An 11,114-nucleotide genomic window follows, 5' to 3' on the forward strand; every position below is an offset into this window, starting at 1 on the left:
ATCTCTAAAGACAAACATCATCTATTATCATATGGAGGTTGTGTAGGTTGGTTGAGTTCGTCCGGTTCGGTTCGACGAACTCGAATTGACGTGAAATTAGAGCGAACTCTTTAACGGTAAAATACAATTTTTTTTTTTTTTTATGAGAGGTAAAATACAACTGATTGTGAGCTCGAACGACTGTCTAATTAAATTAATCCGACTCTCTTCAAATAACCTCTCAATCAACACATCAATTCGTTTTACACTTCCTTCCATTCCATCTCTGCAATTTTGAAGAGATCTTCGAATATTCCGACTCCAATTTGAATGGAAGCAATCAAAAAGCAAGCTTCAAAATTAAGAGAACAGGTCGCAAGACAACAGCAGGTAACCATCTTTCAAAACCATAACTAACTGTTCCGTACAACTTGCATCATTAGATCCAGTTATTAGCTCTAGTCAGTCATCAATCATCATCTTGTGTTGACTGCTGGATCTGCGTTACTGTTGTTTATTAAATCTAGGTTCTATGTACTCCGTAGTACTTGGAATTCGAAAAGTGTATCATTCTGTGTATCCGATAATATAATTGCTTTTGATGTTGGTTGCTTCATAAATAGCTTTTTGGCCATTGCGTGGAATTTGGAAACGATGAGTTTATTAGTAGTACTTTTTATTAGGCAGAGGAAGATTAAAAACAAGGATGAAGCATATGGTTATTTTACTTATTAGTTCTGCAGCCAATAGTTGGAGTTCGGTTTTTCTGATATTTTACTTGTTCATATAATTACAAAAATGATGTAATGTTCCCCTTTCTATGTATATATCAAAGTGGATAGAATAATTTTTCCCGTGCTTAAATCTTTCACAACTCACAAGTATCCAAGGAAGACATGATCGGGATGTTATTTGACACTTAAGATGAATGCAATCTTTATCTGCTCTACAGACTTTGGCATGTCTAAATTATGCCTCAGCTTATGATGGAACTTGGTGATTATGATTTTTCGTATTAGCCCTTTATCCTGCCAACTTAATAGCTTAACCTTCTTTATCATATGTGTGGCTTAAATTATGGTGTGTTCTTGTTCGAATTTGTTTTTTGGTCTGAATGAGTTTTTTACTTGTTTTATTGGCTACATTTAGGCTGTTCTCAAACAATGGGGATATGGTGGTTCAGACAACCAATATACCAATGATGCAGAACTCCAGCAGCATCAGAAACTGGAAAAGCTTTACATTTCTACACGTGCTGGCAAGGTTTCTTTTTAACTTTTGCTGCCAATATTTTTTCCCATATAAACCCTTCCTTGACTAACTCACAAGCTTCCTTTTATTTCGCAGCACTTCCAAAGAGACATTGTTCGGGGGGTGGAAGGATATATTGTTACTGGGTCCAAACAAGTTGAGATAGGTGATCTGCAGAAGCTTTGATGTTGCATTGGCTTTCTACCTCGACTTCATATCCAGGACATATTCTTACTATTTTCTTTATAATTCTTCTTCAACAGGAACAAAGTTGTCTGACGATAGCAAAAAGTATGGATCTGAAAATACATGTACAAGTGGCAATACATTGTCAAAGGCTGGATTAAGTTTTGGACGTGCTCGTGCTCAAAATGGAGAAGGAGCGTGGGAATTTATTGAAATCCCTTGGTACACAGGTTTGTACATTGGGCACTTTTTATTCATATATCTTCAGCTATATTGTAATTTTAAGTTTTTTTCCATGATATAAATGTTTGCAAGTTGATAGTAGGTGACAGAACCGTTAAGAGCAATGGTTATGGGAGCCCCACTTGAGGATGCTCGGCATCAGGCCCAACGATATGATAGAATACGACAAGAAGCCGAAGCTCAGGTATTATTTATAAAGTCATGTATTTCATTTTGGTAAGGATCGTCTTAAGATATGATGGTGGCATATAAAGTGAAGTGTGATTGTCATGATTTCAGATTCGTTCACTTGTTCCTTATCTCTTTGTTATGATTAGAAATGAATTAGACTGCGAGTTGCTCCATAGATGTGTGCAATATGATTATACATACATAAAAAAAATGCATGAATACTTTAGCCTCTGCTTTGTTTAATTGTTGTATGATATAGCTATATATAATCCTCGACAGGCTATTGAAGTTTCTAAGCGCCAAGCAAGAGTGAGGGAAGCACCAGGTAATGCTGAGTGTGTAATGAAACTGGAAGCTGCAGAAGAAAAGTTGCTTGATTTAAAGTCAAACATGGCAACTTTGGGGAAAGAGGCAGCTGCTGCAATGTCTGCTGTTGAGGCTCAACAACAGCGGTTAACTCTTCAGCGACTAATTGCTATGGTAGTGCAACCTCCACTAGTTCATTTACTTTTTTTGTTGTGATATATTAGAAAAAGCGAAGTTTGATTAGTTTGAGATTTTAAGGTTTGTCGAGTTTGTGTGTGTACATATATATATATATATATTCGTCTAATATGATTCAGGTGGGTAAGGAAGCTCAGAGTTTATATTTGGTAACCATGTATGGACTGGCTGATAGAACTCTCGTTATATATATGCTTTTGAAGTTACATCGGGGACCACGCGTAACATGTATATATTGAAAGTTTTCTTGTTATTTTCCGTTTATAATTGAAGGTTGAAGCAGAACGTGCTTATCATCAAAGTGCCCTTCAGATTCTTGATCAGCTTGAAGGAGAGGTGTGCACTTTTTCACACTCTAATTTTGTCCTAGCTTAGAAAATTTGTGTATAGTTATCATTTAGGTTTGATTAACGATCAACTTGTACTGTAATAGATGACGTCTGAGAGACAGCAAATTGAAGTACCTCCGACTCCAAGTAGGGAAAGTAGTATGCCTTCTCCTCCAACTTATGAGGAAGTAAATGGTGTATTTACTTCTCCGAAAAGTAATGGGTCAACTGACAACATGGGTTACTTTTTGGGAGAGGTCAGCATCGCTCTTATGATCTCATTTTAGAATCTTTTCAAAAAATGTTTAATTTAGTGCATTGTTTGTATCTTCAATTCGTCTATGGTTTTACTTTCAGGTTATGAATTCATATAAAGGTGAATCTGGCGTGGAGCTGAGTTTAGCAGTTGGTGACTACGTTGTTGTGCGAAAGGTTCATAGTTTGATTTCAATTATAGTTTACTTAGTTACTAGTAGTATTACTTTGTCCCAAACATGTCAATTTTTAGATGTAAAATAAATGAGTAGAATAAATTATTAAAATGAGGTCTCGAATACTGGATTTTTGATGGTTGATCAAACAGGTGGCAAATAATGGATGGGCAGAAGGTGAATGCAAAGGAAAAGCAGGTTGGTTTCCGTTTGGGTACATCGAAAGACGAGATCGTGTGCTTGCAAGTAAGATTGCCGAAGTTTTTTAATGTTTTCATCACAGCGGTGGCTCAACGAATTCGAAGGTCGATAGACTAAATGACAATATGAGGTTTTTTGTACAAAGACGAAAACTTGAATGGAATCTCGAATCTTTGTTTTCATAATTATTTTGCCTGATATTGATGCATGTAAAATGAATCTTTAAAGTGTATAATGTATTCTATACAGCAATTGAAGGAAGAACATTTTTCGCCAGTTTTAATGCATCAATAAATTGGTGCTTAATGTTTGTGTATTTGTAAGCGACATAATGTCGCCCTAGATTTGAATGCTGTGAGTGGGACCGACTCATATCTTTTTGAATATAAAAAAACAGTGAAGAGGAGAAGCGCCATGTCCAAGTTAGAACGCATAGGGAGCAACGAGCTTGTATACATAATTTTATCGTAGTTGTTCCATACATCCATTAGCAGCCGGTGTTTTCTAAGACCAATGTAATTTACCAAACCCACTCATTCCTTACTATTTCGATAAGAAGTGAAACGATCTTATAATGTAGAGCACGTGTATTTTTTGATAGTCTTAATCTGAATAGATATGTAGAATATAATGTGTTTGTAGTAATATTTGAACATAATAAATAAAAATATATGACAATTTAGTAAAAGTAATAGTTTTAAGTATTATTTTATGCGAATATGAAAATTAATTACACTAATTTTAAATATGAAGTATGGATTGGACTAATTAAAATAGTCCCATGTTTGATAGAAAGAGTAGAAGATGAATTGGATTAAAATTTTAGTCAAATGGACTATTTTTGTATAAGAATTTAATCTTGTGCAAAATAATAGAATTGGGCTGGACTATGATCAATAATTTCACATTGACCAGCGTACCCCTATCCTTTGAAATTATTTACACATAAAACCATTGCAATCATAAAGATGATGATGTGATGCTAGAGAATCGGAGGATGACAGCGGCGAGGAGAAGGAAGGAGAGAACTAGCTGGTGCCGCCGTGGGCTTCGACACCTCCGCCGCCACCGACGGTAGATTTTCCCTTTAGCTTCCCATCGTTTTTCTGGTGGTTTTGTGGCGTTGTTCACATCATATCCATTACTTTCTAAACATACTTCCAAGCTGGTCAAAAACAAAAGTTTTCTCATTCCCCATTTTTTTTTTAAAATATAATCAAGTCCATTTTCTAAACACCATGTTGGTTAGCTAATTCAATTTTGATGAGAATATGCTAGATATTTTGATTAATATATTGATAATTGTTAGGACTTAAATGATACAAGCTCGTAGATTTAATCCATGATAAATGTTCGTGAATGGTAACTTTCGATGCGTTTAAAGAGAAAGAAAAAACAAAAAGTGTAACTTAAAAATTCAATTGTGCTTATTTGAATATAAGAAAAATCTTGATGTTTGATGTTATGATAAGTGCATGATATTTTAAACGAAATTAGTTGATGGTCAATAGTAAAAAATGAAATTAAGAAATGCTGGAATTCATGTGTTAGTGTGTGGCATTGTCTAGTTCTTTCTGTATGTTGTGATATTCTCTTAGGTTTATTCAGATCTTTGGTGAGAAAAATACCGAATATAAACTTAGTTGAAGCTTTGGACTTGAGTACATGAGTAAAATTTGAAGAGTATAAGATTGCAAACACTAGTAGAAAAAAGGGCTACGGCCACGACCACAAAAGTGTGGCGTAAAGTAAAAAAATCGTGGCCTAAAGGTTTTAGAACCGTGAAATTTGCTCCCGTGACTTTAGGATATACGCCACGGTTTTATGACACGGTTTTATAACCGCGGCGTAAACCATGGCGTAAACTTTTTTTCGCGACGGTTTTTCCGACAACTATGGCCATGGTTTAAAGAAACGAATAAAGGCGGTTTGAAAAAGGCGGTCATACAAACCGCCATTGCTTGTTTGTATGACCTCCTTTTACAAACCGTCTTTATATTTTTCCATAAAGTAAAAAAGAAAAAACTACCAGCAGCTAATTTGCAGCAGCTGATCAATCATTTTTATTTTCTACAAATTAGATTTTTATTAATACCCAAATAGATATACAATTCAAAACAGTTTATAGATGCAACAACCTACATCTTTACATTATGACCACCTATTAAAATTTCTCCACCTATGAGATAAACAAAAATAAGTATTATGACTATTAACGACTTTACTTCTAAATACCACCATGCATGTTTATAGTCTTCCATATCATATAAACCATAGCAAGTAGAGTCCATCTCCTCATGCTGGCCAATACAGTCTTCTCAATTATTTCTCAGTCACATTGGATACAAATGAAATGGTTAAAACTTAGCATAACAACATGGAGATATACTTGTTCTTGAACTTCATTCGATATGTCAAGCTTTTCATAGGAAAGACAGCGTATCGCTTGTTCTAACTGGCTGTCACTTCATGATACTTGTTCATTATCTATTCCCTTTCAAGGACCTGAAAGTTGTATAAATTAGTCAAACATACAACTTCAAAAAGGAGATAAAGGTAAAATAAACATTAGAGAATTATTTCATCAATATTTCTAAAGGATTAACGCTTTCATCATTCATCAATGCTAGAAAACCCTCATTAATATCTATCTATATTATTTATTTTGCAACTGCTAGAAAACCATAAGACATAATCTATGAGTTACGACGAATCCGAAAACATCTCATTACTATAGACAAATACCAGTACTCCATAAAGCATATACCTGTCCATCAGCTGCACAGATAACAATACTTCGATCATCTAAGCCACGAACTATCTTTGCCTGGAAGACGTTGTTTGAGTGACCTGTGTAAAATGAAAGCTTGATATTCCCAATCTGCCATTCCCAGAGTATAACACGCCTGTCATCAGAGCCTGACACGAGAATATCAGCCCTTGTGATTTTCCAGCTTCTTGTAGAACTCAAGTCGAGCACAAGATCCGGGCAGCAGTCCAGCCAAGCCCATTTCTGGACATTGGAAAGAAAGTCAAAGGTTCATCAATTAGCCTGCAAACTTTTTGTGCAGACTATTTAGTTAGGAGTATCTCTTTATGTGTCGAAAGAAGTGTCTTCATGATGAAAAGTGAAGATTGTTGTTATTTTTTATGATTGAGCTGTGACATTGGCTAGCATTGAAAATCAATCATGACATCTAGCATTTAGTCATGTATGACAATTCATTTTCTCTGTTACGATCCATTTGTCTTTTTATCAAGTACAATCTTTGTTCTTCATCATTCAATGAAACTTAAAACGCACATTGATGTTGTGATAGTTGAATTTATTTAGAGGAAGTAGGAAAGCTCTTTGTTAAAGTTTAATCTGCATTGCCAGTTTAATATCTCCATACAGGAAAGATCGGGATGCTTGCTGAGCAATGTTACCAGAGAATTGTGCGAGGAAAGAGAAGCGAAAGGTCTTTACAAGATGACTCGTGCTGGAAAGATCAAAGGTAAACGCCATTTAAAGAAACATTACTTACTGATTCCTGGTTCAGTAGATGAATACTTTTTTGATGACCTCTAAAATTATATAATTAGGTTTTACTGGGATAGACGATCCTTATGAAGCACCATTGAAGTGTAAGGCATGTGAAATAGATTAGAAAGTTCGAATTTGAACTGATCCTAACTACAAAAATATGATATGCTTGTCTTTTGGAATTTAGTTTCTTAGATGCAACTTCATAGAGTATATTTTCGTATTTGGGAATTAGGATTGGTATTCTATTTGCAATATTATTTTTATTATCTTTATTATTTATTTGAGAAATTACGGATTGTATAATTTGGAATTTTTTTTATTATATTTCATATACAAAGGCGGTTTATAACAAACGGCCGTTTCACTTATTTTTTATTATATTATATTCCAAAAGGCGGCTTCCTTTTCAAACCGCCGGTATATTATAGCGGTATGTATAGCGGTACAAAACATATAGCAGTGTGCGAAACTGCCATTTAGTCAAATGGTTCACTACAAATGTACCGCCATTTTTTACACCTTATATTTTGACATCCTTGTAATTAGTATTTAAACAATATGGACCCCAAAAAACTGCAAATAACACAAAGATGATTGGTTAACCCAGGTCGTTCATGATTTCCCAAAATGAGAATAAACTTTTATCAGTCCCTTGAATTTATTAGAATTTTGGATTGAAATTTGATAGCCCTTAAGTCTTTTCAGTTAAGTCACCAAATGTGACAACTCAACGAGATACAACTGAAACCTAATCTAATAATCACTTTTATATAATCTTTTTTTTACTTAAATGATTAATTAGATGTACAGATGATCTACTTAAGAATAATCTAAATAAAGAGATAACAACCTATTGTTAAGCTAGATACGAAACAACAGCAGATTATAAACCAGTACTACCTAAATAGATTACAATTAACAACTTGCACGTAATACTAGAAACAGTAATTGCAATATAGTAGTACGGTACAAACTAACATAGTTTATAACTAATGATCTAACGCTAATTCAGAGTACAATAAATTATGATAGATAATAAACAAGTACTAGGTCAGTGGCAATTGGACCAATACTAACAAATTAGTTTACAGCCTAAACATAACTAAGTATAGTAAACTATAAAGAGTGAGTTCTATAGGAACTGAACAAGAACTTACAAAGCGTAGTATACGATCTATTGATGCACCTTAGTCTGATAAATTGATGAAGCCTAAGTCTCTTCCCTCGATAACGGTGTAAATCGAGACTTAGAGTGAATTGACGATGGACTAGTTCAGTTGAGCTGATACTTAACTACTGTTGTCTGGACTGATTCAGTTTTGTTGATACTGAACCAATATTTACAGATCTGATTCAGTTGAGTTGATATTGAACTAGATACTTCAACAACAGTTTGCAATATTTGAATCTGTAGATCTAGTGATCTAGAGATATGATGAACAGGTTGTGCTCGAGACTTTGAGAATGAATTGATTATAACTATATTGGAGTTAAACTGATTTGACACTCTAACGCATAAGTGATAAGTCTCTCTACGACGGGTGGCGAGGTTTAGAGACTTATAAATGAATCAAACAAAAGATACTAAATGGAATATGCTGATTTGATTCAAAAGATAAAGTAACACCGCAATGAGTAGCGACTCGACTAGTAGTTAAAGGGGTGTATATGAAAACAATCCTGAATTGAATATGGATTCGATCAGTATTGCAAAAACGTGATTTGATGAAAGAACAGTCCCACTATAAATTAGACCTTAATAGATCTTTGAGCATATAAACGTTGTGATAAGTTGGCATAATATAGGTTAAACAATTTTAAAGAATAACAAGAGATTAACACGAGATATTTCGGTACAAACACTTTGCATCTTTTATTTATATCGTTGTTTGGTGTGTTAACGAACACCTAGTGGCAGTTTCTTTCAATAGTGGAAGATTTACCTCCTGAATTACCTAGGAGCTTGTGCACAAGCCGCACTGCTCAATTAATACCAGTAACTCGAAAATTTCCTATATAAAACTAGACCTAGGCTATCCAACTTATTCTAGGACCCTACCTCACTTAGCCACAAATCGGCTAGTAGACTCGACCCTTGTTCCCAAACTTTAAACCCTGAATAACCTATGACAACAAAAAGAGGCTAGAGTAGAGTCAAACTTGAACACTCTCCTATATCCTCTCTCAGGTAAGTTATTTGTGCAAAGTGAACTCGTGGGATTTCGCCTTCTTCTTATAGTTCTTCCAATGCCTTGAATGTCACTCATACGTTTGATGACAGAATCGTGATTGTCTTTTGATGCATTAACTCATTTTCACTTTCCATTTATACTCATATATTTCCTACGTGAGGTGCAACAAACTGATTCAGTTTCCTATTTGGTCGATCCGAAACAGAGTATAATTCTTGATCTTTGTTTTCTTTTATACCGTATATGATTCTTGTTGCTAGAGAGAATTTCCTTAATTCTCGGCCTTTGATCTTTCCGTGTCAACGACCTTGTTGGTAGTTTTTCAATTGATCCTGATCGTTTATAGAGTCTGCTTTGGCAATCCAAGTAACGACTAATGTTTGCATTTTTTATTACTAACACTAATACAGTAATGTTATAACATTATACCAATATGTCATAACCTTATTATATGTTTGATTAAAATCCTATTGCAAATTCAAACAACTAATATAATAAATCATAAATGTCTGTCTATGGTCAAAAAGTGATAATATCTACAGATAAACTTGAGTCATGTAGCATGCATTCACAATCTCTCCCTTTGGCCATTTTTGATAAAACTAAACTAGAAACATCATCAAGCAAAACAAGCAAATTTTTCTCCCCCTTTTTGACTATAAAGAGCAAAAGGATGCATAATGTTCAGAAAGACAATAATGGTTAGAAAGATGAATGAAATTTAAGAGAGAACTCCCCCTCAAAATATGCATAATTTTGAATAATAAAGAACAAGAGAGGACTCCCCCACAATTGAAACATAATAGGAAAATTTCGAAACTGAATAGAATAACTCCTGAAATTTGATAGCCCTAACTTTTTCAACTAAGTCACCTAAGAGGCAACTTAACCAGTTACAACTCAAATCTAATCCGACAATCACTTATGTATATCTCAATTTTATCGAAGTGATTAATCAGATGTACAAAGAATCAACTTAAGAATAATCTAAATACAATTAAGATAAAACTATTCTTAAGCTAGATGCTAAAACAACAGCGGATAATCAACCAGTACTATCTTGAACAGTTAACTGCTTACATGTAAATCTAAGAACGATAATTATAAGACAATAGTACGGTAGAAACTAACACAGTTTATAATCAACAAACTAATAACAATTCAGAGTATGATAAACTAAGAAAGATAAACTAGTACTTGGTCAATAGCAACTGGACCAGTACTTACAAACAGCTTGCAATCTATAGATAAACTAAGTGCTGTGAACAGAGTAAAGTGAGTTCAATGGGAATTGAACCAGAACTTACAGTGGACTCCTAAGCTCTTGCTGATGCACCGTATTTGAGTAAGCTAATGATGCCTAAGTCCATCCTCGGAATGACGATGTTGATAGTGACTTAGCATTTCAAGTATCGAACTAACTTGATCAAACAGATCCTGAGTTAGTGCCCTTCTATACTCGAACCAACTCAGTTAATTGGAAACTAAATTAGTGCCTGTCTGATCTGATTCAGTTGAGTTGATACTAAACCAGAACCTTCTAACCTGACTCAGTTGAATGATTACTGAATCAACAACGTTAGCAATAGTTGAATAATATGATCTTGTAGATTTGATGACCTAAATATCAGTTGGGCTGTTTGTGCTACGAACTGCTTATGTTGGAAGTCTTCCTAGTGAAACGTATTTGTGCTTGGGACTTTAGGTGAATAGATCAGTTGTAACTATTGGAGTTACATTGATACAATCTACTGACGTAAATGAGATAAGTCTCTCTAAGACTGGTGTTGAGGTTTAGAGACTTATAATCAAGTCAAACTAATAATATTAAGTTAAATATGTTGGGTTGATTTGAACGATAGATGTAACACCTCAACGAGTAGGTACTCGACTAGTTATTACGGTTGGCAGAAACGTATACAATCCTGAAACAAATATGGATTTGCTCAAACTTGTAAAACCTGATTAAATGGATAGTACACTTCTCACTTACAATAGATCGAACTGTAGGAGCGCATAGATGTTGTATTATTTTGGCACAAAATAGATTAAACAAAAATAAGAATACTAGAGATTGATCTGAGAGATTCAATGCGAA

The 11,114-nt window shown here is 34.4% G+C and overlaps 1 pseudogene; it reads left to right on the top strand.

Annotated features, from left to right (window-relative positions):
• Positions 1-309: 309 nt before the first annotated feature.
• LOC139884857 (SH3 domain-containing protein 2-like) lies at positions 310-3,363 on the top strand (annotated as a pseudogene).
• Positions 3,364-11,114: the final 7,751 nt, after the last annotated feature.

Source organism: Rutidosis leptorrhynchoides, unplaced genomic scaffold (genome assembly GCF_046630445.1).
Source record: "Rutidosis leptorrhynchoides isolate AG116_Rl617_1_P2 unplaced genomic scaffold, CSIRO_AGI_Rlap_v1 contig612, whole genome shotgun sequence".
Taxonomy (NCBI): Eukaryota; Viridiplantae; Streptophyta; class Magnoliopsida; order Asterales; family Asteraceae; genus Rutidosis; species Rutidosis leptorrhynchoides.